General features: G+C 44.7%; 1 protein-coding gene and 1 long non-coding RNA gene across 5 annotated transcripts in view; one reads left to right on the top strand and one right to left on the bottom strand.

Moving 5' to 3' along the window:
* Positions 1-26,515, bottom strand: part of LOC309613141 (uncharacterized protein) — a 241,430-nt gene that overhangs the window by 12,907 nt on the left and 202,008 nt on the right. The window contains exons 6-7 of one of the 2 annotated variants that reach the window (XM_082359696.1): positions 4,810-8,901; positions 4,537-4,662 (exon numbers count right to left, since the gene is read on the bottom strand). The exons of the other annotated variant lie outside the window; for it this stretch is intronic. The gene's annotated coding sequence lies outside the window, so the exon portion shown is untranslated. The remainder of the gene's footprint in view (positions 1-4,536; positions 4,663-4,809; positions 8,902-26,515) is intronic. 2 annotated transcript variants of the gene reach the window in all.
* The window catches only part of LOC309613417, a 49,739-nt gene continuing 36,636 nt past the window's right edge, over positions 13,413-26,515 (top strand). The window contains exons 1-4 of one of the 3 annotated variants that reach the window (XR_014235714.1): positions 13,413-16,294; positions 22,867-23,102; positions 23,453-23,739; positions 25,960-26,115. This is a non-coding gene — a long non-coding RNA (uncharacterized lncRNA). Of the gene's footprint in view, positions 16,295-22,866; positions 23,740-25,959; positions 26,116-26,515 lie in introns of all 3 variants that reach the window. The other 2 variants (XR_014235713.1, XR_014235715.1) reach the window with 2 other exon arrangements.

Genomic DNA, 26,515 nt, shown 5'->3' with positions numbered 1-26,515 from the left:
TGAAGGTAATGATGATGAGGGTATTCTGGCTCCAGCTGACAAAGCCAAGGACACGTCTGGCTAATAACGTCAGCTTAGAGGCTTCTAATCTGAAAATATTCAGAATAAAAGCTGGGAACCCATTCTTCACAGCCCCACAGTGAGAAGTGCTGTACCTTAGGTAGGACAAGGAGGAAGATAAATTGCTCTCCAGCCCACAGTGCTATAAAACCCAAGAAAAGTTTGTTTTTGTTCTAAATCCTTTTTAAATTAATTCTTTTAAAGAAATAGTATGACATTTGCCTGGGGTCTAATCAGAATGCCTATAAATTTATATATTCGAGAACGTTAATACAAAACACTTTTCAAAATTCCCTTTGCTTTGGGGATGCTGATCTGCATTTTGTGTAAGTCTCGGCTGTGCTCTAGGCGGCTGCTCTAATATTTCTGCTGAGGCAGGCAGGGTCCACCCACCCAAATGCATTTCATCTAAGTGTGATTTGGTCTGGGACATCTCGGTAATCAGGCAAGACAAAGCAGATTGAAAGCATGTGAGCAACCAGTTTCCCAATGAGCTGAAACAGGCTCTGTTGATAGAAACCACTCCACACAGGGCACGGGTGGGATGTGGTGAGGGAGAGGGAGAGAGGGAAGCCCGAGGTCAGGTTGTGATGAGGAGGTAGCAGTTTGGTCAAGCCCGGGGTCTGTCTGGGATGCCAGCCATGAGAAAGCAAGCTTCAGCACAGCTGTCTCAGATATGGAGTAACCCCACATATTTATATTTCAAAACTCATTTCCTAGGGGGGATTTTTGGGAATTCACAACATGTTGTTAAGGTCAGAAAATCCTTGGGCCTTGGTATTCTTCTCCCAGGACTCTACAATATTCAGTATGAGGAAAACCCAAGAAATGACCCACTCTGACTTGAGAATCTAATATGTGCTTTTCTTAATTTTCCTCTAATTATCACAGAAGAGATTACTAAGTTTCAGAGAGGAGCAGTAATTAGTGTTTGAATACCCAAATGTCCTAGAAGGGCCCTGGGAATCTACTGGGGAGGAGAGAAGGAGGGAGATCTCCGTTTATGTCACCTTCTAAGTTGTGAGCAGGGCACTGGAAACTGAGACAGGAACGTGGGCAGCCAGTGAGCAAGCCCTGTTCCAGATCATTCTGGGGAGTTCCGCTTCAGTTCAGAGGGCTGTTCCAGGTTCCCTCAGGGGTGATTTTGGAGGCCCCACAGGACTTCCCAACTGAGATAAGGAAGGAGAGGTCATCCCTATTCCCTTGAAAATGATTCCGCCAAGCCCATCATGTCAACCTTCTGGACCAGTGAGCAAAAGAATAATAATACACATTCAGTCTTCTAAAGGGAAAGTGTCATCACTTATCCTCATTTTTATTGTACTGGAAGTAGGTTTGCCAGATAAAATATAGGATGCCCAGTTAAATTTGAATTTCAGATAAATAATGAAAAAGTTTTTGGTATAAGTATGTCCCAAATGTTGCATGGGATAGACTTATACTTAAAAAATTATTTACTTTTTATTAGAAATTCGAATTTATCCAGGTATCCTGTATTTTTATTTGCTTAGTCTGGCAACTCCTTCCACAAGTCACTAGATAACTTCTTACAAGTGTCCCCTTGCAGGGGGTGGGAGGTAGCAGGACATAGCACAACTTGCTATGGAGATGGGGATGATGATAAAATATGCTACTGAGTGGTAGTCAGCCTCCTGTCACTGAGACTTCACTTGGTAGTTCCCATACCTTCCCTGTACCCTTAACCCCTCACTCTTTAGCTCCTGGGGAAAACAGCATGGACCCTGAGCCAACTGCTTGGGTTTGAACCCTGGTTCCACAAATTGTTAGCTGTATAACCTTATATTAAGTAACGTAACCTCTCTGTGTGTTTCTAGGTTTCTCATTTATGAAATAGAAACAATAATAGCAGTTCCCTTAAAAAGTTGTTTTGAAGCTTAAAAGTACTTAGATCAGTTCTTGGCCCATGGGAAGAAATAAATGTTAATCATTATCATTCTTCTTCTTATTGTTCCTCGGTAACTGTATATAAAAGGAGTTGGGCTGGTGAACATCCTGTGGTCACATCAAAGCTGGGGCAGAATTTTGGATCACAGAAGACTTTGTAGAACCACTGTAGTTCAGAGAAGACAAAGGCTTTGTGGACATTTAGTGCCATCTTCTTGTTTTACAGGTGAAGAGAAAACTCAAGGCAGAGAGGACAAATGGCTGGCTCCAAGCTTCACAGGTGGTTGATGGTAAGGTCTTGGGTGAAAAGGCAGATATAGATCAAAAGAAACTAAAGGAATTGAGCTAATGGTGGAGAGGCTTTTTGCTAGAATCATAGAATTACAGGATCATGGAGCCACCACGAAGAGCCATGGCAAAATTTGCACCAGGGTTAGCCTAAGGCGAGCCACTGACTCAAGAGTCCAGGGTTGATAATTCCTCTTCCAGTTTTGCCCTGATGTTTGCTACGTGTCTTTTGGAAAGTTCTCACCTTCTCTGGCCTTCGGTGTCCCATCTGTCCAACAGAGATAATCATCTTAGCTCTGTCTGCTTCCTAGGGCTATTGCAAAACCTTTGGAAGGAATGACACTCTGGCCACCTCCCAAAAACTCACTACCCCACTTTGCCCTTTTGGCCTCTCCCCAGCTCATCAGAGTGCTGCCTTCCTTCATGTCCTTGGCTTCTGGCCCTCAAAGGCCTGGGGTATCTGGACCTCAGCTGACTGATGACCGGCAGATTCCAGTAGGTGGGGTAAGGGTGGAGACGGCTCCTTCTTGCTGGTTTACATTACCCATCAGCCTAGATTTAAGCCATGCAAAGACAGCCTCTGAGCTCAGCTCTCAAGAAACACTTCTTGAATTGAGCAGTGACTTTGCTAAAAAGCAAGTCTGATCTTGACACTTACCAACCTAACTTGCGTATAGGTGTGAAACTGGTCCCCGCCCACACTGCCATTTATTACTTTTTACCCAGTTACCTCTGATCAAATCCATTCTTTACATGGCCGCTGAGAGGTCCTTCTAAACTAAAATGTAATTAAGACAACTATTTGCTTAAAACCCATCATCCACTGCAGAGATTTTTTTTTTAAGTTCATGGATAGGCTTCAGCAAATTTTTGAACACCCTGAAATGCACACCATATTCTGCTTGTGTGCACATTAACTTTGATCAGATTCTCAGAGGGCTCTGTGACATCTCCCACGTTGCATTATGCACCCCTCCCCCCCAGAAAATGTTTTCACACTTCTGCTCCACAGGATAAAGTCCAAACTCTTTAATTTGTAGGGCATACAAAGCCCCTCATGATATACCAGCTTCATTTTGAAGTCTCTTGATCAATTGCCCAAACATATCATACTATTCCTCACCTCCTTGTTTTTGCTCAAGGTCTGCCCTCTGACTTGAACATCTTCTTCTTCCTATCTCTCCTGCTGAACCCCCTCACCTGGTTGACTCCTACTTAACTATTATAACTCAATTCAAGAGTTCCCTCTTCCAGAAAGCTTCCTCTGACCCTCTCCTCCACCCCCCACTGGAGGAGAGGTCCCCCCCTGGCCTGTCACAATGCAGATGCATCCACTTCTCTAGAATTGCACCATTCACACTGTGCTCCCATAAAATGAAAGGTCTTTGAGGATCAGACTGTGTCTCGCTCACCCTTTCCCTCCTCTCTTTCCCTAAAGCCAGTGGTCCTCTGGGACCAGCAGCATCTGCATCACCTGGGACCTTGCTAGAAATACAAATTCTCAGGCCCCATCCCAGACCTACTGAATCAGAAACTCTGGGAGTGGGGCTAGCAAGCTGTGTTTTAACAGGTCTTCCAGGGGATTCTGATGCCCACTCAAGTCTGAGAAGCACTGACCTGGAGAGACTCTCCTATCTCTTGCCTGGTCTACTGGGACAGCGCCTCACTGAGCTTTGCCATCTGTTACTTTCCAATCTATTCTCCACACTACAGCCAGATTACTTTGTTGTAACATGTAAGGGCCCTGCTCAAAAGCCTTAAGTGGCTTCCTTTTGCCCTTAGAATTAAAGTCAGATACCTCAACATGGCCTACAGGGTCCTCCATGATCTGGCCTTGCTTTTTTACTCCAGCCTCACCCTGCATTTCCCCTCCATTAATTCTCTACCACCAGGCCCACTGGCTTGCTTTAACTTCTCAGACCAGCAATCCCTTCCTGTCTCAGGCTATGTGCTGGGGCCAGGGAGAAGGACACAACTGAGTCACCTTCTCTGCCGTTGAGAAGGGGCAGTCCAGTAGGAGAGACAGATATGGACACAAATAAACATTTAGATTACAGGAAGCAGAGGAACAGAGTTAAGTACGTGGTACAGAAGCAGCCAAGATTAATTCCATTTGGGGGCTTCTTTTCTGTGGCCATGTCTAAGTGTTTCTAAAGCTCTAAGGGGTAGGTTTTCCCATTTGAACATTCCAGCCCTAGTCATTCCATTGCCCTGAGCCTCAGTCCCCAAATCTGTAAAATAGGGGCATGGGAAGGGGCACATCAGGATGCACGAAGAGCCCACCTGAGCACAGGGCAGGCCAGGCCTGCAGTAGGGGCTCAGCAGGGTAATGGTTCTCCCTTATTTCTGGAGCAGAGTCAAGTTTAGATTGTGGGGAGACCTGAGCCTCAGCAGAAAATTAAGTACAGCCTGAAAAAAAAAAAAATGAGTTAAGGAGCAAGCTTGAGGTTAGGCCTAAAGAGAAAGGAAATTTCCCCTCCACGTTGAGAAATCTCCCTCCTGTGGGTGTGGTAGCGAATGTGAAAGTGGAACCTCCCTCCTGGCCCCTGCACTTACCAGAAGGGGCAGTGAGGCTTGCAAAGGCCTGACAGAAAGAGCAGCAGCTGAACAGGAACTGGGGTGCCGGTTCTGGGAAGCTGGGGGCTTCTGGGGCAGAGCCCAGAGGCCCAGTGTTTACAAAGCCCAGAAGCACCTGCCCCCAGACTGTGTTAGACACAGAGCAAATCGCGTGGAGCTCTTGGCGCCATCCCCGGTGCTAGAAAGTTGGAGAGAAAGCCAGGATCACTTCTCCAGGGCTCAGAGCTCCCAGCTTTCCAGACAAACAGCCCAGCTATGGCCACTGGGAGGAGGTGGGGGACACAGAACAGGTTGAGTGGGTTAGATATTCATGTATTCATTTATTTATTCATTCATTCACTCCCAATTTCTCCATCTTTAAAATGGGAAAAGGAATTCCTTTGCTGTCTATTTGGAATGCATATAGTGGGGAAGGGTGGAGGAAGGGTTGTTATAGAGATCAAATGAGAGAAAACATTCAGTCATCATTTCATGTACACTAAGTAAGCATCTGCTATAATAAAAATAATAATGGACACTTACAGAGTGCTGCTTTAATCCTTACGACCACTCTCTGGGGCAGCCGCTGTTATTTCCACTTACGGATGAGGAAACTGAGGCTCAGAGAGAGAAATGTGCCCAGATCACATGGCTAGTCAGTGGTGGAGCTGGGATTTGAACACGAGCAGACAGGTGACTGGTCCTGTGCTCAGAGCCACAAACAGGGCCTACATCTTATCTCTGGCACTAGAGTGGGGGATCTTCAAAGTCAGGAATGATCATCTATTGACCTCTGAATCTGCAGTGCCCAAGCCACAACCCAGGATGTAGTAGTTGATCACTAAGTGTGGGTGGGCAACTTGAATATCTATAAAACAAGGTGAAATGAAGCAATCTGGTAGGCAGACAGGGAAGCAAATGGCATTGTGATGTAACAGGTAGGTCCCTACAAAGGACTCCTTGGAGTTTGTGCTGGGTCAGTGTATACCAGTCAGGGTATCAATGGCCCATCTATTTATTTATATTTAGAGGAGGGCTTATCTGCAAGGATGCAGATGTAGAAGAATCACAAGGGAGAGCATAGCAGCTTAGTGGCTGCTGAACTTTTCCCAGAGGGGAGGGAGAGTCCTGCAGAGTGGACCACCTTAGGAGAAGCAGCGAGGGGCATGGCCAGCTCCAGTGCCCTTGCAAGGAGGGAATCATTCCCTCTCTCCTTCTGGTCCCCTTCTGAAACTCCCAATTGGCCCAGAACCCACTGATGCCATCCGCACAGATCAACCTCCTGGGCACAGAGCAAATGGGGAAAGCTGGAATATGGGTCTAAAAGGGAAAACAAAAGATATTCTGCACAGATGGAAGGGAAGTGCAGGTGTTTACTGGAAAGCAGAGCTGGAAAGGACATCCCGTCGAGGGAAAGGATGTGCAGTCACATTGTCCGGAAGGCTTGGAATACTTTGGTATATCAAAGGCATTGGGAATGAGAGATGGAGTGGTAGGAAATAAGATTAGAGAGAGAGGCAAGGACTGGGTCATGGGGAGATAAAGCAGGGGACTCTATCCCACAGCACTGAGGAACCATGAAGGCATTTAAGCAAGGAAGTGACTAGCATGTATAAGTTTAACATATTATTATTAATATTATATAAACACTTAAGGTGCCTGGTATAAGATAGATGCTTTGCAAATGGTGGTTAACTACAGCGGCCATTCCCCAGTGAGAAAGCAGACTCCAAGAAATTAAGGAAGGTCGGGCCATACTGCAAGAGCCTGGTCTTGCCAGAGTTCAGCTGCAGTTCACTCTTGATTTCTGTCCTGTAGGATGAAGCCAGCGTGATTGGCTGCATGAAAGTGAGCTCTGTCTCTCTGTCCCATATGCAGGGTTTCCCCCCCCCCCCCGCATCAGATAAGCCCTGTGTAATCTAAATCCATTTTGATCTCAACAGAGATCTATGTATACGTGCACACACTTAGAGCCATGGGCTGCAGACCTGGTGCTCCTGCTTGTGATTTGAGCCATGTTATCAATACTTGCGAGGGTAAACTTGGGAGATCAAAGCTATCCAGGTCGGAAAGGCTAATATTGAAATTCCAGACTTGCAGGCACAGCTCTGAAATTCCATGGCTCAGAATCAAGTTCCCATACAAAATCAAATCAAACATTTGCTTGACAGAGTTGTAGGGCTCTGGAGTGTGGGTGGGGTTTGCATTTAGGAGAAATTGGGGGCCCGCCCAGAATGGAATTCTGTGTAATTCTGGCTGAGGATAGTCTTTCGGTTAAAAGCTCTGTGTGACCCTAGTTGGAGTAAATATATTTTCATGGCCCAGCTTTAACATCACAGAAATGTTTACAGTCTTTGGAAATAATACATTCTGCTGCTCTCAAGAGGTAAGACCTGGAGATACCACCATTTACCTTGCAAGGTAATATGAAAACTAGAGATAATGGACATAACTTTCTGAAACATAATAGGCTCTTAACACAAGGAGCTGTTTTTATAATTGGCCCCGTTCTTACTGTTCCATCCCCTTCACCACCACAAACATGCAGACAAATACAATACTCTTTGCAGATGCCAAACCATCTTTGTCTGCTTACCCCATTCACTTCAGTAAACCTTTGGAGAGTGCCTTTCACATGCTAGGTAGAATGTAAGGCTTATTTTGAGTGCAAAGATGAAAAAGATGGCCCCTGAAGTAGATCAGTCTGGTCTTGGGTGGCAGATACACTCACTCAACTACTAGTTATAATACAATGCAGATGACTTAGAAGTGGGATATACCCAAGTCTGTGAATTCACAGGTAGCAGAAAGAGTCATTCATCCTAGTAGCAATGGATTAGCTTTTGTGGATGAGCTGGACCTCCAACCCTTTCCCTAATGTAGTATAATAAATAGCACTGGATCTCAGAAATATAGGTTCAAATCCTGGTTCTGCCACTTTTTGAGTGTTATCTGGAGCATATAACTTAACCTCACTGAATCTCAATTTCCTTGTCTGCAGAATGGGGATAATTATAGGATCTACCTCATGGAAGTGTTGGAAGAAATAATGAGATATCCATGTAAGGCACTTAGCACTGTTCCTTGTAAAGCTAACACAGAGTAGATTATTAAGCTACCATCATTTCAAAAAGGAATTAATTTAACCTTTCATCTTGAAAATGTAACATCCCTTCTTATTGTGCTGACATACAGCTTAATTATATCTTACATCCATGTAATTCTTTTAACAATTTTATAGTAAGTTGAAACATACACAGTTGCCAATATTTGACCAATTTTGACCTATAAAATGGCAACTTCATAATAGCTTTTGAAAGCACCTTCTCCTGCAATGTCTCATTTGATCTCTACAAGAATTTTGTGAGTGTGTTGGCACCTGTGGGATGTCCTCCCACGGTCCTTTTCCAAAAGTTTCTCCTCCCCCAGTTCACACGGACAATGAGACACAATCATGTTCAATGGCCGCTGCTGTTTGCCAAGCATATGGCCTAGTTGGACCGAACAGTTTCTTCTCTGAGATTTTTTTTTTTCTTGTCTGAGTAGAGTCCTAGAGACTTTTGCTTGCCTTTCTCCAGTAACTGAAATTGTTCAGTATTAAACTCTGGAATAGTTGGTGGCTCTGTTTTCTACCATTCATTTAACTAATTAGCATATCTTGAATACCTTCTATGCTCCAGGCACTGTGTTGGGGGCAAGGGATTAACAAATGGATAAGATCCTTTCCCTCAATGAACTTTATTGTACTTGAAGAGACTGAAACTAAGCGAGAAAACAGATCAGTTATGGCAAAGTGTGGTCAATGCTGTGCTGGGAGTGTGCGGAAAGAGCTAGGCTACATCGAGAGAGGAGGATGCAACCAATATACCGAGAGCTGCAGAGAAAACGCTGGAGGGAGCAGGACTGGGATTTCAGTCCCTGGTTCCAGCAGCATCTGAGGCCATGCTCTCTTGCTCTCCTCCCAGCACCTTAGTTATTCAGTTTTCCTTGGATCTCATGTTATAGTTGAATTCAGTTCAGCTTCTATCATCTGCAATCAGAAGGACCCATTGTAAAATATAACAATCTAGATGGAAGCATTTATTCTTCTCCCTGTAACAATGAAACAGGTAAGGGTATGTTTGGAAAAGTGGGTCTGAAACCTAAGCCACACAAATCCTTTTTGGATATGTAGCTTAAGTACAAATCATAAATAACTAATGTAATCTGGGACATGGCACGAGATTAAAGAAATAATTCATCAACTTTAGTTGGGTCATTGCTCTCATCACCATCTTTGACAGCTTTCTAATGTTCAACAATATGAAAAGATTGATAGGATCAGAGTATCTGGAAGTTGAAAAGAACTTTAAGGATCATGAAATCAGAACTCATTTTACAGATGTGGAGATGGAGGCCCAGGGCAGATACATGACATGTTCAAAGTCACATAGCTTGAAGGCAGCTGGGTTAGAGTTGAACACAGGACTCCTGACTCTCAATCCATGTTCAGGCTACCATTGACTCATTCATTCACTCATTCAAGAAACATTTTGAGTGTCTATTATACGTCAGGCCCTGTTGTAGGTGTTGGGGTCACAGTGGTTTCTGCCCTTATAGTTTCACTCTAAGTGGGGGGAAGACAGACAATAAACAAATAAATAGAAAATCTCATGGTACGTGTTAGGAAGAACCTAAAACATGATAATATGAGAAAGTATGTGTGTATAGGGGGAGGAATCATGTTATTCTAAGTCGAATGGTCAGAGAAGTCTTCTCTGAAGATGTGCTGTTTAAATCAGGATCTGAATGGCTGGAGGAATCAGCCATGTGAAGATCTGAGGGAAGAGTATTCCAAAGAGAGGTGACAGTTGGTTCAAAAGCCCTGAAATTCGAATGAATTTACTTATTCAAAGAACAGAAAGAGGGATAATGTGCCTGAGGCACAGTGAGAAAAGGGGAATGAGGGGTTGATGTGAACTGAAATTGGAGAGGTCAGCAGGGGCTAGATTGCGGCTTTTGGGGCCAAGGTAAAGAACTGGGTTCTTATCCTAAGTGTAACAGGAAGCTATTTGGACAGTTTTAAAGAAAGAAGCAAAATGATTTAATTTCGAAGGTCAACGACTGACGATGTAAACCTGAAAAAGAATCAGTAGAAAACCTTAGAGGGCAGAGGCCATGGACTGCTGCTCAGTTGCTACACAGCTGGTTATCTGGTCCCCTTATTCCTCATTGATTAATCAGTGTGGAGCAGCCTAACAAGTAATAATCCGCATGAGAGCAAACCACAGAGAGGTAGCCAGAAACGGCCAAGAGGTTCATCCCAGCATTGAAAGTTACAAGGTCAAACCCCACCTGGAGATGGACATTCCATCCATTGGACCAGGAGGGGCATTCCAGGCAGAGGGAAAGCATGTGGTCCAAAAGCCCAGAGATGGGAGCCTCACAGTGAGCTGGGAAGAGAGAGCAGGGGCCCTCAGACAGCATTTCATTTTGTAGGGGAGAAGTAGGTGTAAGGAAATATCACCATGCGAACAAGCGAGGAGGAAAAACAGACTGATTCATCCATTCATTCATTTATTCAAACAAATCCTTATTGAGCCCAGTCTTCATGTAAAACGGTTCTAGGTACAAAGACATAACAATGAACAGAACAAAGATCCTGCCTGCAAGGAGCTCACATTCTAGTAGGAAACGACAGACGGTAAATGAGAAATATAACCATATGTCAGGAGCAGGTAAGTGCTGTGGAGAAAAATGAAACAGTGTGTGTGTTTTGTCTGGGCATTTTGTTCTCTGCCCAGAGGGGCCTGGCTTACAGAGAAAGCAGGAGAGAAACGCAGTCCTTGCTCTGCTCATCTAGCTCTGCCCAGCAGCTGGCTGCTTCCCCACCAAGGAAGCCTTCCTGCTCTTTCTTGGCACAAATCACTGGGGTTGAATGTACAAGGGCAGGGGAGGGGAGGATGAGGTCAGAGAGGTAACAGGGCCAGGTCGTGTAGAGCCTCGTAAGCAGTGTCAGAATCTTGGGTTTTACTCTGAGTGTGATGTGTTTGCTAGCACAATGGGAAGGAAGGCACAGGGAGAGGGGCCCTATGTTTGTTCCCAAACAACCCTACTTCATTCACCTGTCCCTGCCCCTGCCCTGCTTCGGCTAATACGTCCTCTGCAGGTAGATAAAGAAATCAGAAACTTTCTCTCTCTAAAGAGACACCTACCAAACGTCCAACTCTCTTTTAGCCCCTTTACAGAAACCCCTCCAGAAATTTTTGAGTTTGATGGGGGGAGGGGTAAACCTACTATTTCCTTCAAACCTAATAACATCCAATTTAACCCACTCTATCCCCAAGGTGGTCTTCTTGGTGGGAGGGCTCCAGGATGAAAGAGGAGATGCCAAGGAACTTGGTCTTGGGTCTGCCCCTGTCTGTCTGTGTCCCCTTGGGTAAGTCAATTCCCCTCTCTGTGGGTGAGGGGAGAGTAGTAGCCGAATGGGGGCTCAGACTTCATTCTCTCTAAACTTATTTCCTACTCTAGTATTCCTTGAAGCCCCATCATTCCTTTCCTTTTCAAAGGGCCGCCACCTTCAGGCTTTGAAATGTGTACACTGTTGAAAACAAGGAGTAGGAGGTTCAGGGTGGAGAGGGGAGGCAAGGCTGGGCCGAGTGAAGGGCGAGGCTGGCTGGTCCAACACCACGGAGGCTGGGCAGCGGGAGCATGGGGTCCCTCTCGGTGACTTGGGGCAAGTACTAGCTCTCTGTGCAGAGGGAGCTCTGACAGGCTAACGCAAACCAGATGTGCACCAGAGGGAGCAGAGCCTATTACAGAGTGTTGTGAAACGGCCCAGGGGAGGTAAATAAGCAAAAACAGGCCAGTTGCCTAGCAGCATGTACAACCAAACAAGCCCCAGCTCAGTTGGCATTGGCAGGGGCGGGACTGTTCTCTGCAGTGGGGAAGAAAGAACAGGGAGGGTTTGAGCCTGATGGGGGCCTGCTCCCCAGCGGCCCCGCCCCACTCCCGACAGGCAGCTCCTGCTCTGGGGGGGGGGGGCTTTGCACCCAGCCAGCCCCACAGGGCTGGGTAGCTGAGAGGAGGGAGGGACTGTGTCCACTGCTAAGGGCTGTGCTCTGGTGTATCCACCAGGCCAGGGAAGAGGGGGACCACAGCTATAAAGATCTATTAAAGCTGCGCTGTGTGCCCACCTGTGCTTTGCACGTCACATATTTCTTGAGTACCTACTTTGTCCCAGGCTGACCCCAGGGATAGACAGAAAGGAACAAAGAGACACCCTGCTCTCCACCTATGGGAGGAGACATTGAATGAGGAATCACATAATCGAATGCACGATTATAAATTGTGATAAGGACTATGAAGGAAAAGGAAGATCAGCATGAGACCATGAAAGAGGGGGTTGGATTTAAACAGAGCATTCAGGGAAGGCCTCTCTTAGGAGGACAAATTGAGATTTAAAGGATAAGTAGGTGTTAGCCAGGTGAAAAGAGGGGAAAGAGAGTCCCAGGAGGCTGGAACAGCAGGTGAGAGATCCCTGAGGCAGGAGAGAGCCTCTGCTTAGGAGGCAACGATAGAAGGGAGAGTGGGCCTGCAGAGGAGTCTGGAAAGGGGTGGTGAGTGCAGAGGTAGGCAGGGGCCAGATCACAAAGGCCCTTATGTGATAAGGATGGGGGTTTAATTCTAAGTGCAATGAGAAACACTTGGCATTTATTTGTTGATAACATTGGGGAGGAGCTCTAATGATCAGATTTATGTTTTTAAAAGATTATTCCTGGGTACAACGTGGCAATTCTGAAAGGGAACAAGAGAGGGGACGAGAAGGCCGGTTAGGAGGCTCCTGCAATAATCCCAGCAAAAATGTCAATGGCTTAGATTGAGGGCAGGAGAGCGGGAGATGAAGCAGCAGAGAAATTCAAGGTCCGTTTTCCATTGACTCCAATATTACAAGTCAGGTATTATTATCTCACTTATAAAGGTTGTGTAATTTTCCCAGGTCACACAACTCCCTTGGAGGGGCAGTTCATAAAGGACAGATCTGGACTTGGAACCCAGATCTTCTGGACTCCTAAGCCCTTAATCTGTTCATAACCCTGCACCACCAAGACTGGTTTTCGCCAATGACCTGCTAAGGATGCAGAGCTGAAGACGGTTGGCTCTGGGCAAGTGACAGGGGTAGAGTCACAGTAGCAAGGGAGGGTGTGTGTGTATGATGTCTGTGTGTGTGTGTGTGTGTGTGTGAGTGAGAAAGAGAGAAAAGAGGGGGAGGAGGAGGATGACGAGGGATGACAAGACTGATGAGGAGGAGAAAGAGGAGAGGGCAGCAGGCAGAAGTGCTTGCACAGCTTCCCAGCACGTTTCCCGCCTCTGTGTGGCAGCTTTGCAAGGCATCTCTGGCTACTGTCAATTAGCTTTTTCCAGGCCAGTGTTTGCTTACCCCCAGCAATGATGGAGACACACACTCCCTCCTTAGGGGATGGTTGAGGCAACTTCTGCAGCTCAGCAACAAGCTGGTCTGGGAGTCAGGAGTTGGTGGTTACTTCATGGGTCCAGGCTTGGATCCCAGCTCTGCCTATGACCTTGGGCTGATTTATGAACATTTTTCCATTTTCAGTTTGCTAATCTGCAAGATGGACATAGTAATACCTGTGTTGTAAGGTTAGTATATTTAAGGAGATATTGATGCTTAACTTAGTGCCTACCACAGAAGAAGCACTCAATAAAGAGTGTCCATTTTTATCATGGTAGCTGAAGACCCTTGTCAGAATTAAACAAGGAGGTCTGTACTCCACATCTGCAGTGGACATCTCCCACTCCTGCCATGTTCTGCTGTTCAGAAGAGCACTGGCCTGGGAGTTTGGAGACCTGAGCTCTCCTTCTGGCTCTGCTGCTGAATTGCTGTGTGACTTTGGGTGAGATCCTCTCCTCTCTGAGCTTCAGGTGCTCTCACCTCTAAAATAAGGGGGTTGTACAGATAGGATTCTAACCCAGGGCCTAGAAAAAAGACCGTGCTATTTACTTTGGGCTGCTCTGGTGATGGAATGGAGGAGCAAGGCCCAGAGGATAACCTCAACATAAATGCTTTTAATTAAATGTGGATTTTTTTCCCCTGAATGCTCTTTAACATCCCCAAAGAGTCTGCACTTTGGGTAAATGTGACCTACACAATAGAGTTGCCTATAGCCCCACAGACGGGTCCTCTGGTCTCTTGTTCTACTTCTATTTCTTCCACTCAGAGACAGTTCATCAACCACAAGATTGTAGGATCTCTTTCCAGCTTTCAAAATTCCTTTGAGCTTTCACAGTGTTGGAGAAAGAAAAAAAAAGATAAGCAAAAGTGGAGTGCTAGAGTGAATCCCATGGTGCTGGGTTGGAGTTGGAGACATCAGCATAAACGCTCATTTAATTTAATGAATATACACATGGAAAGAGACACACGTACATGTAGGTTAGTAGACATACATATTTTCCTAGCTCTGTCTACTAAAAGGGCCCAGAAGCAATGATACTCCAAGAGCAACAAGCTCAACTTAAATGCCCAGGGCTTGGTTTCTAAATACCATTCTCCAATAAAAGAAATCAGGATTCCTTGGAGAAACGCAAGATGAGCCTAGAGTATCATATACTAGCAAAAAAAAAAAAAAAAAAATGTGTTCAAAACTAAGCCAAAAAAGGATGGGGAATGTCAAAAGGACCCAGGAACCAACCTGAAAAGAGCTCCCAGTGGCCAAGGCTAGAACAATTTGAAGAACAAAATAAAAATTGTATTAAATCGTACCCAAAGAATAAACTGTACTGTACTGAACACAAATAATAAAATAAATACACATGAATCCATATTGATATAGATAAATGATTAATTGAATAAATAAGTTGGGGGTAAGGATCAATCTTCTTTATAGACCATTTCCCATAATAAGTGTAAAAGAAATGAGGGAAATAGAAAATCACCATGAGAACAGCACAGTAATAATCGCCTCAGGTAAGATCCACCGATGAAGGCTAAAATGAATGGATGAAACCTTAAGGAGAAACAAGATATTTTGCACAGCCTCAAACTATTTTCCCATAAATATGTATTAATACTGTGGCGATTTTAACATATGTCCTAAATTCCTTGATACTCTTCTCTCCAGAGGTAGAACTTAATTCCCTGCCCTTGAGTGTGGGTTAGACTTAGTGACTCACTCAATTCTAGTGACTAGAGTATAGGAGGAAAAAAAGAGCAGCTTTGCAGTAGAGAAACCTGGCAGACACCACCTTATATAGGTGTTCCAGGTTAGCATTACCAGGGATAAGTCATGGTGATATGGGGTACCCACTGACAGGACGAGATGAGGTGGCAAATCATTTATGTGTATTCTTCCCTCAGATCCATAACCTCAGTCTAATCCTGAGAGAAACGCCAAACTGAAAATCATTCCGCAAAATCTTGTCTTTCTTGATCTGTATCAAGAACAAGGTTATGAAAGACAGAGAAACTGTCACAGGTTGGAGGAGACTAAGGAGCCTGGAATGGTAGATTGGATCCTGGAACAGAAACAAGGACATAGGAGGAAAAACTAGAGAAATCTGAATCACATCTGTAGTCTAGTTAATACTAATGGACCAGTGTTAATTTCTTAGGGTTGACAAATGTACCTTGGTTATGTAAGATGTAACATCAGGGGAAGCTGGGTGAAGGGTATGTGGGAATCTGTACCATCTTTGCAACTTTTCTGTAAATCTAAAATTGTTCCAAAACAAAGAGTAAAAACAAAAACACAAAACCCTTTAGAGTGTAAACTCTTCTAGGGGAAAGGTCATAATGTATATTTTTCTCTATCTTCTCAGAGTTCCTAGCAGTGTCAAATATTCTCAAGGAATTCTTGTAGAAAAGACTCTTTGGGAGGACAGAGTGTGTCCTAATCATAACTGTATCCTCAGCATTAACTAGTGCTGGCATGTGAGAGATGAACGTGGCTCTGGGAGCCTGGAGAATGGGGTGCCAATTCAGGCTTCACAGTAAATGACTCTGTACACCTTAGGAAGCTCACTTCATCTGAGTCATACTTCTTTACCTAGGAAATGGGGACAAAAATACTACTTGCCTTATAGGGTTATGAGGATTAAATGAGACAATGTATTGTGGGGAAAAGCTTTATAAATTGCAAAGCCCTGTGTAAATATTCGTTATATCGACACACAGATGCTTATCAATCAGAAGTTCCACCTGAAAGGATCGGTGTTTCCCCAGCTCTCCACCTATGACACACCTATGCACAGAGTCAGGGCTGCAACCTTCCCTTCCGGTGCTCACCTAATCCAGCTACCTGTCCGTACACATCCTGGATAAGTTAAGCACGTGAAAATGTTCAGCCCTCTTTTCCTAACATGGAAAGAACCATCTTCATTCTCTGCTTGCTTTTGTTCATGTGCTGGCAAAGAGAGATGAGGAAATCCTGGTTGTTCCACAGCATCTAAGGCTTCGTAAAACTATGAAACTCTATAAAGTTGTAATATGGTGAGTAATAATAATAATAATAATAATGTCTACCATTTATGCTGGGGTTCTAAGGGTTATATGTGGACTAGTTTATTATTTTTTAGCCATTTTAGCCATTTTTGCTCCGTCTTACTTTTTTCTGCCAGATATGAGTATCATTATCATCTCCAATCTGCTTTAACATGATTCAGTGTATATTCAGTGAGCTCTGTAAGTCTATGTTAGTTTATTTTATTCTGTACCCTGGGATGTCTTGTTGTCCTAAGGAGGAAAACACACTCCGGGGGTATTTAGCCAGCATTTAGTCAGAGGTGTTTAATTAAGAGGTCACACTTCAGAGACAACATTTCAGTTATATTTCACTCCGTTTAACGCCAAAAGTTTTGTTAATTAACATAACAGATGTTAGAAATAGGTTTTTATTGATAAAATTAATGATTTTAAAGATATGCAGTTGGCTAAAATATTATGGAAGCAGTGGTCACTTTTGTATGAATAGTACACAAGAATCTAGTGGGCTCTTTACTTTTCACTCTTTGGAAGTGTGGATGAGGCTTGATTCTAAAACACTTTGAGTACAGCTACTGATGTAGAGCATTCTGATTGTCTGCCACTATGGCGGCCATGAAAATGGGCTTCTCAGATCACTGACTGCATGAAGCCTAAGAGCCCTCACCTCTGGGCTCTGCAATCCATCACTGCATTAGCACCTGAGCCATGCTCCCACCTGCTGCTCCCAGCCCATGACTGCGCACACCAGGAATACTAAGATAGGCTGGTTGTAAGGAGATGACAGATGAGTACCATTGGCTCAGGACTCCCAACAACTTTGCCAAACTTCCCTTGGGACTGCGCTATCATCTAAGACACTTCCACCCAACTTTCCTTCCTTCATTTTCTCTCCTTCATTTAGGGTTAGACCAGCATCAGTGTCTAACACTTTCCTCCCAGGATCCCCCAGCTCCTTCCCTAGGAGCTTTTCTGTCACACATTTAAATTTCCCTAATAAATTGTCACACGTTTAAAACTGGACAGCTACATGTAAAAGAATGAAATTAGAACACTCCCTAACACCATATACAAAAATAAACTCAAAATGGATTAAAGACCTAAAAGTAAGACCAGACACTATCAAACTCTTAGAGGAAAATATAGGCAGAACACTCTATGACATAAATCACAGCAAGATCCTTTTTGACCCACCTCCTAGAGAAATGGAAATAAAAACAAAAATAAACAAATGGGACCTAATGAAACTTAAAAGCTTTTGCACAGCAAAGGAAAACATAAACAAGACGAAAATACAACCCACAGAATGAGAGAAAATATTTGCAAACAAAGCAAAGGACAAAAGATTAATTTCCAAAATATACAAGCAGCTCATACAGCTCAATATCCAAAAAACAAACAACCCAATCCAAAAATGGGCAGAAGACCTAAATAGACACTTCTCCAAAGAAGATATACAGATTGCCAACAAACACATGAAAGGATGCTCAATATCACTAATCATTAGAGAAATGCAAATCAAAACTATAATGAGGTATCACCTCACACCGGTCAGAATGGCCATCATCAAAAAATCTACAAACAATAAATGCTGGAGAGGGTGTAGAGAAAGGGGAACCCTTTGCACTGTTGGTGGGAATATAAATTGATACAGCCACTATGGAGAACAGTATGGAGGTTCCTTAAAAAACTAAAAATAGAACTACCATATGATCCAGCAATCCCACTCCTTGGTATCCAGAAAAGGTGAAAACTCTAATTCTGATGAAACTAGGGGCAGGACAGGAATAAAGATGCAGAGATGTAGATAATGGACTTGAGGACACGGGGAGAGGGAAGGGTAAGCTGGGACGAAGTGAAAGAGTAGCATTGACATATATACACTACCAAATGTAAAATAGATAGCTAGTGGGAAGCAGCCGCATAGCACAGGGAGATCAGCTCGGTGCTTTGTGACCACCTAGAGGGGTGGGATAGAGAGGGTGGGAGGGAGACACAAGAGGGAGGGGATATGGGGATATATGTATATGTATAGCTGGTTCACTTTGTTATACAGCAGAAACTAACACATTGTAAAGCAATTATACTCCTATAAAGATGCTAAATAGATAAATAAATAAATCCACCTTGTGTCTGCTTCTCAGAGGACCCAGAACAGCATAAGTGGCACTGAGAGTGCTCTGAAGAAACAGACAGTAAAATTGGGAGTTGAGATGGGCTCATCCCCCACATGGCAGGAGAAGGGGACAGAGTCATGGTTGCTAGGTGAGGCACAGATGGTCCCTGGAATCAAGTGGTGGTCTCACTAAAAAGATTTCATCAGTGGTGACCTGAAAAAATGTCCTGGTGGAAGGAAACGCTGTGGCAGGTTCAGTGATGTAAACATTTGAAAAACAAGGGAGCACAAGACCTAAAAGACTAGGGAGTTGGCTGGTTACTCCCAAGTTGCATTAACACCCAAAAGAAGGATAATGAGAGAGTGAGGGTATTTAACAAGCAGTTAGTGCCCAAGTATGAGAGTCATCAGGCCTCTATGGCAGCCTGCACAGAGGCCCTCATCACCTGTGACTGAAGGGCAACTCCAATCAAAGGGCATGCTGAAGCCCTAACTGTGAGAACTGCAGAGCTCCAGAGATGTTTGAATGCTTAGTCAAGGAAGATCTGTTACTTGAAGGACAGAGTCCTGGTGTGAAAACCTGGGACCCTGAAATACGGGACAGGGACATCTGGATGGGTCCCCCTGAAGATGTTGACTCTGCTGACTTCCAAGCCAATATCTAGGATTAAATCTCCACACAACTCAGCTGGAGGTACGCTGGGTCTAGTAAGAGAGGAAAGAGACCACACACTTAAAAAGTTGCAAGAATGAGCTGTTATGCACCAACAGGAGCCAAGGGACTACCCCTGAGATTGGATTTTGAGGATGTTTGATCAAGGAAGCCAGAAAGCAAGACTGGATAAGCAAGAATTCCTTGACTTGGGGGCACATTCTGGGGACATGGGACTTAACGTTCCAGGAAGGACACAAGGATGAGGCAAACTCATCCTAGGAATGGCTGTTTAGAAGCCTGGAAAAATGATGGTCAACTCTCAGGGAAGTGGAACTGCCAGAAGCATCCTGGCAAATGGTAGAGGAAGGAGTAGAGGGGCTGAGAGATGAGGCACGCTGGAATTACCGCAATATATAAGGCCAGAAGCTCCACCTGAAGACACGCTATTCCCCGAGGCCAGCAGCAGTGCACTGGTGAGAGGAGCACAGCATTGCTGAGTCCAGAGGCGGCCTTCTCTGCAGGCCAGGGATAACTGCCGAGAGGCCATCACAGAGATGGGCTCTTTGATAGCCCCAGGGGGTGATGTCCCACCCACCCAAATAATGGAGGTCAGGTGGTGGTGCTTAACCACCAGAAGCCAGGACACCACAATTACTGCAATGACTAACAAGGTCAGAGAGGTAACCAAGGGAGATTGACCCACAGGGAGCTGAGGAGATGGTTAATAGCACGTGATGTCCGTAGGGGAAAATAGATGAATAGTCAGCCAGGATGATGCTTATTATCTATTCCCAAGAAAAACAAGCATGGAGGGGCAGGAGGTTGAGGGCTGTCACCCTCATAAAAAGCCATGATCCTTGTTCAGTTCCATACCTGAGCCAATTTTCAGATCCAGAACTCATTGGTGCAGAAGTGGCTGGGTCCCTCAGAGGAAACACCCTGGAGCACCATGACAAGCACATACTGTGATGCTCTCCCCAGTCCCTTCCTAAATGGACCTATGACCATTTACCTGGGTGACTATTCTGGGGAAAGACGGAATATCAGGATTGGGTGCATTATTAGCTACAGCTAGTGCCGGCGTGCCTGGGAGGATGCAGGGAGGCTGGTTCTCCAAGAATTGGAAAACCACCACCTGGATTCAGCTGGAAGGTATTACGGCTGCCAGAGTGAAGAAGCAAGGCTGGGGCGACACTGACAGGAACAGGAAGCAAACAGGAAGGAGCAAGTCCCCTCTTCCTCTACCAGGCTTACAGTCTCTCTCTAGCACCCCATATTGGCAGAGCCTAAAAGGGAGCTGGTGGTAAAGGAGGCATTCGGTTGACAGAGTCCCAGCCCAGCATCTCAAAACGGAGAACGGAAGTGGGAGGTGGGGGAACAAGGGGTTGTAACCCAGAGACAGTCTCTTCGTAACTTACACACAGAGCCATCCCCAACACTGGTGACAGTGATTCGGTATCTTTATTCTTTAATTTCTTTAAATGCTCCGTTATAATAAGTACTGACATTTGCAAATCTCACTGTAGTTTTTTTTTTAATCAAGCCTATTGTCTCATTTAATCTTTTGAGAATGATAGGAATCATTCTTTCCCTGTTGAAGATAATGGTGCCCAGAAAAGCCGAACACCTGCCTAATGATATAAAACATATAAATGGTAGACTTGGGTCTCTCGGATCTCATGACTAGGGTCTTTCACTACACCCTACTGTCTTCTCAAAATCTGGCCACAAAGCAAAAGCAGTAGTGACCCTATCTTTATTAGAGAATCCTCAATTAAACAAAAAGTAATTCAGGTAAGCATATTTAGTAAATATCATTTTAATTCTCCTTGAGTGAGTTAAACTTCATCCATTCATTCAACAAATATTTGATGAGTATACTCTGTGCTGTAGAGGAAGATAAAACCTGAAACAGAATAGGCTATCTGTCCTCAAGGATCTCCAGTATAATGTGGGAGATAAAAGTTACAGTGAGTAAGAAGTGTTATTCTAGGGGTGATATAAGATGCCAGCAGAGAGGACAGCCACCCTTCTCTACTAGGGGAAGGGAAAGGAGGGGAGGGAAGTCAATGAAGGCTGTGGGGAGGGGATGACAGGGCCTGAGCTGTGTTCCAGGAAGAGGGCACAGCCTAGAAAAGTCCAGAGGCTAGAAGGAGCAGGGTTCATTTAAGGAAACTGCTTTTGTAAGTGCATCAAGCCTCCCTCCTGGAGAATGGGCGGAGAGGAAGGCACCGGGGGAGAAGGAGAGAGGTACCCAGCTATCTTGAATATTTTGAATGCAGTCCTGAGGGCACTCAGGGAATCTTTGTCTCAGGGGTCTGCTCTTCAAACAGTGGCAAAGCCAGAGTTTGCCTTTGGCCGGCTCATTTGTGTGCTTGAGGTGGCAGAAGGTAAAACCTTCCTCTCTCGTGGGTGCCCTGGACTAGGAGGGTTCTGCTCTAGGTAGCCAGGACCAGTTGGTCCTAAGTCCATTGCTGAAGAAATTCTCGTCTTTCTTGGTTCCATTAGATCACTCTTTGATGTCACAGGGCATTTTTCAGGGAAAACATCCGCCAAACTTTCCTCCTGATATCTGGGCAATGTCCCCACAGAGAAATTAAGGAGGAGAAAGCCCCTATTTGGAAAGCCCCAGGTGATCAAATTTCCAGCACTCTGTGTTTTCATTCTCTCTCCTTAGCTCTGTGAAGATCCCTTTCTGAAGTCACCATAGACTCTAAATCCCCATCTGAGAATGCAACACAAAGAAATCTGCTCCTCCACGTAATAAGCCCAAACTCACTACCTCGTCACCTAGCACACTGAGGGGCTGCAATGATTTTGAGCTGAAGGAGAAACTTCAGATCCTTTCAAAAAAAGGTCCTGTCCATAATCAGGACAGCTGAGCATGACTTTTGGCGGTGGTCATATTCTTAAATACTTTAATTACACCATTAACAATGGTTCTCTCTTGGGGGTCGATTACCAGGGTACTTCCACACCCTATGTTTTTATGTTTCTGTATTGTTTGAATTTTTTTAACCATCTGTATCATATATGTAATTTAACAAATGTGTATGTAAGAATACACTTAAACCCCTCAGAAACGTTATTCTTGTCACTAAAAAGAGTGTGATGTTTTTAGAGCACAGGAGCTGGAGGGAACTTTTGAAACAGATTCTTACTCCAACCGTGGTCCCCGGTCCAGCAGCATCAGCTTCACTTGAGCTTTTTAGAAATGCAGAATCTCAGATTAACCCTGGGCCTGCTGAATCAAACTCTGCATTTTAACAGATTCGTAGGTGATTCCTATACACATTAACATTTGATCTAGTGTAGCCAACTTCCAGGACTTTGATCACTGAGGCAACAGGAGGGGTAACAGGAATTATTTGTTAAAGTTCACACAGCTCCTCAGTACCAGAACTAGGGCTTTAGCTCCTATCTTTAAACTCCTAGACCAGGACTATTTTCATGCCTTTGGGTTGCCTCTCCAGCTTGTGGTCTTCCTAGAACCTCAGCTTATTTTTCTGTACTTTATAAGGGAATGCATTCTAGGTCTCAGGGCAACATGGAAGATGAATATCAAATCTCTTAATATAGCTCAATACTTCTGGGTAAGATAAAGCACTGCAGTCTAGCAATTAGGTCCACCAGACCTGGACTGGGCCCCAAATCATATTCTAATAGTGTTTGAAAGAAAGCCCAAGGTGGATTTAAGAACAAGTAACAGTAGGAAAACAAGCAGGGCCAGTGACATCAGAGCATCTCTGGAAACTCAGGGGCAGGGGAAATATCCAGGAATCCCGTAGTTATTGGTTCCCATCTGTACAGGTGATGGAATGAGTCAAGTGCTGGCTGCTGTGTTACAAAGAAGGGAATCACCTCTGATTGAGTATTCAGTGCTTATATGGATATTAACCAGCCAAGCTGTTCAGAATTTGAATTCAGCTCCTTGTACACACTTACCCAGAGGAAATCATCACAGGCTGTTGGCATGTCTAGAGGAAGAAAGCCTGGGTCTACAGTGCTGGCTGCCCCTATGGATCTGAAGTCATCCTCAGACTGGGGTATATCTTTTTTTTTTTTTAACATCTTTATTGGAGTATAATTGCTTTACAATGTTGTGTTGCTTTCTGATGTATAACAAAGTGAATCAGCTATATGTATGCATGTATCCTCATATCTCCTCCCTCTTGTGTCTCCCTCCCACCCTCCCTATCCCACCCCTCTAGGTGGTCACAAGCACGGAGCTGATCTCCCTGTGCTATGCGGCTGCTTCCCACTAGCTATCTATTTTACATTTGGTAGTATATATAAGCACATGCCACTTTCTAACTTCGTCCCAGCCTCCCCTTCCCCCTCCCTGTGACCTCAAGTCCATTCTCTATGTCTGCGTCTTTATTCCTGTCCTGCTTAGACTGGGGTATATCTGACTCAAGAAAAGTCTGAGTCCAGCTCCAACCAGCAGAGGGACCAGATCACAGGAAGGCCTCCCCAGTGCCACATGTCTGGAGCCAAGGAGTCCTTGTCTGAGACCTTTGGCGATACCTTGGGAAGCCAAAGGTACAGGCTGAGCCAAAAATACACAAGAAAGGCGGAGTCCCAAACATCAGAAGTACTGTCCAGAAATGAGGTTCAGTGCAGGAAATGAGCACAAGGGAGAAGCCACTAGGCAAGAAGAGTGGTGTGGTTAGTAACTAAGAGGTGAGCGATGCAGGAAGGGTCAGTTCTGCCTCCAGTAATCTCTAGTTGTGTGATCCTGGGTGAGCGCTTTCTTCTTTCAAAGGCATCATATATCAAATTAAGTAATATTATTGCAAGTTAATATCATATCTTGTTCAAATTAAAGCACTGAATTCTACTGATATAAGGAGTTGAATACAAAGTTACTCCCTGCTATGGTCTGAATGTGTCCCCCCCGCCCCAAACTCACTTGTTGAAATCCTAATGCCCAACGTGATGGTATTAAGAAATTGGGCTTTTGGGGAGGCTTAGGTCATGAGGGTGGACTCCTTATGAGTGGGATTAGTGCCCTCATAAAAGAGAAGCCACAGAGCTTCCTCCCCCCTTCAATCACATGAGGACACAAAGAGAAGTTTGCCACCTAATAGAGGGCCCTTCTGTGACCATGCTTGTACTCTGGTCTCAGACTTCCAGCCTCCAGAACTGTGGGAATAAATTTCTGTTGTTTACAAGCTACCTAGTCTGTGTTATTTAGTTATAGAAACCCAAACAGATGAAGACACCCCCTCTTTTGTGAGAGATCATTTTTTGGGGGGAGGGATGGGGTAGAAGGAACAAACATTGCCTTATATTCAGGCCTGCAGGTGAACTTACTCAGGGTTTTAGTTAGTGAGTGGTCGAGTGGGATTCAACACAGTCTCATCCCAGAGTCTAAGTTCTCAGCCAGAAAGCTGTGGCAACATTTCCTTCAGGACAAGGCTCCAGCATCACCTGCCCAAGCCCTCCCTGAGCAGTGCCCCCTCTTCTTTCCTATACACATAAGACCTGGTTAAGTAGCTCTGCTCTGCCATCCCTTGGGACTCCAGGCTTTCCTCATAGAACTTTGCACACTGTGCTGTAAATTGGACAGGAAAACTCTTTGAGGGTAAGGGCTGTGTCATATTCAACTATGACCATGGCACTTAATAAATGCTCAGTAGAGAAACTTTGTTGAATGACTCTCAGGATATGATAAATCTACTTTGCCAGATAGGGTAGATTAGCACTCCATATCCATTTCATCCTCCTTCTAGTAGATATTGCTATAATGTGGGAGCTAGAAAGGTAAAACATACATGTCCTAGACTCCCCTGCAGCTGAGCTTTGGATGTGATTTAGGTTTGGCCAATCAGATGCATGAACATGAATTCTGGAAAGCAGAAGTGAGGGGACCAGCTTCTGCTGACTCTGCTGCTTCTGGGGCAAGCTTAGCTGTGAGGATGTTTGGTTTTTTGGTAGCATCCTTGGTGGAGGGCCCAGAGCTGGGTTGCTTATTTTGTGGGGGTCAAGAGCCAGGGCACCAGGGGTTCATTCTGTTGGCGGGGACTGTAGCAGGCATAACGTGGCTCTTCCTGGTCCTAGTAACTCTGGAGTAGTTTTGGAACCAAAGCTTCCATTCCATAGAAGGTCCAGGAAGAGATAGATCTCTGCCTTGCCCAGGACTTTGGGCTCATTTCTAAAAGCTCAATCTAAATTCTATTTATTCAGTCCTTCCAATAGCTCCACAAACCATTTAATACTAGATGTTTCTAGTTAGGCCATTGCTTCTGCCACTTCACTAGGACAACTACAGTCACTTAAACAAGGTAAAAGGCAGTCCAGTGAACTATGGTGGCTCTGCCTCTCAAGGTCATTCAAGGACTCAGTTCTCTTTTCTCTTGGTGCCCAGTCACTCCCTAGGGTGCTGCTCTCATCCCATGGTTGTAGTTTTTCACCACAGCCATGCCCCATGTTCCAGTATGTGGGAAGTAGGCAAGAAGAAATGCAGGGGAAGCAGCTTCCTTTTAACGAAATGAATTAAAAAATTCACACATCCCTTCCTCACAGACTCCATCGGCCATAACTTAACCAGAGGACCCCCCCTTACTGCAAGGGGACTGGCAGTAAGAATGCATTAGAGGGAGCTGAGAGCGAAAACAGGGAAACCAGTTAGTTTTTGCAGTAGTCCAGGTCTCTGGATGCTAAATTTCAGATACTTTTCACTACACCACAATGTGTACTTTGAGGTACTGGGGCTAGGAGTTTGCAAACCACATTTTAGGCTTGGCTAGCTGGTGACCTATTAAACTCTGCCAATAGGGGTGAAAGAGGGAGACTGCACAGCTGGTGGGGTGAGAGGGGACTGCTCCTTCCTGTTTACTTTCTATCTCCTTGGCGTTCCTGTCTGTGTTACTGAGCGATGCTTCTTTACCCTGGCAGCAGGAGTTCCTGTTAGGAGCAACAGTTAAATCCACATTGCAGCAACATTCATAGAACCAACCTCACTGTGCCCCTTCAGTGATACCAGCCAACCCAGAGATCTGGGTCCCCAGCCAATGGAACCCCTCCTTCAAGCTCAGAAACGCCATCATAAGCCAGGTATGACCCCTTCTCACAATCTAAGTTTCAGCTTCATAAGCTCTCACCCTTGTTTTTCTAAGTTTTAACCTCTTACCCCAACATAATAAAGGCCATTTATGAAAAACTCACAGCTAACGTCCTAATCAATGGGGAAAAACTGAAAACTTTCCTTTAAGATCTGGAACAAGGCAAAGATGTCCACTCTCACCATTGCTATTCGACAGAGTACTGGAAGTCCTAGCCAGAACAATCAGGCAAGAAAAAGAAATAAAAGCCATCCAATCAGAAGGGAAGCAGTAAACTTATCTCTGTTTGCAAATGACATGATCATACACATAGAAAACCCTAACAATTCTACACACAAACACCCCACACACACACAAACACGCATACACACATGCAATCTTGAGCAAGAGGA

Source organism: Balaenoptera borealis, assembly GCF_965194805.1.
Source record: "Balaenoptera borealis genome assembly, chromosome: 1".
NCBI classification, from domain to species: Eukaryota; Metazoa; Chordata; class Mammalia; order Artiodactyla; family Balaenopteridae; genus Balaenoptera; species Balaenoptera borealis.
The sequence above is the reverse complement of the archived record's forward strand: the minus strand, read 5'-3'. Positions and strand labels throughout refer to the sequence as shown.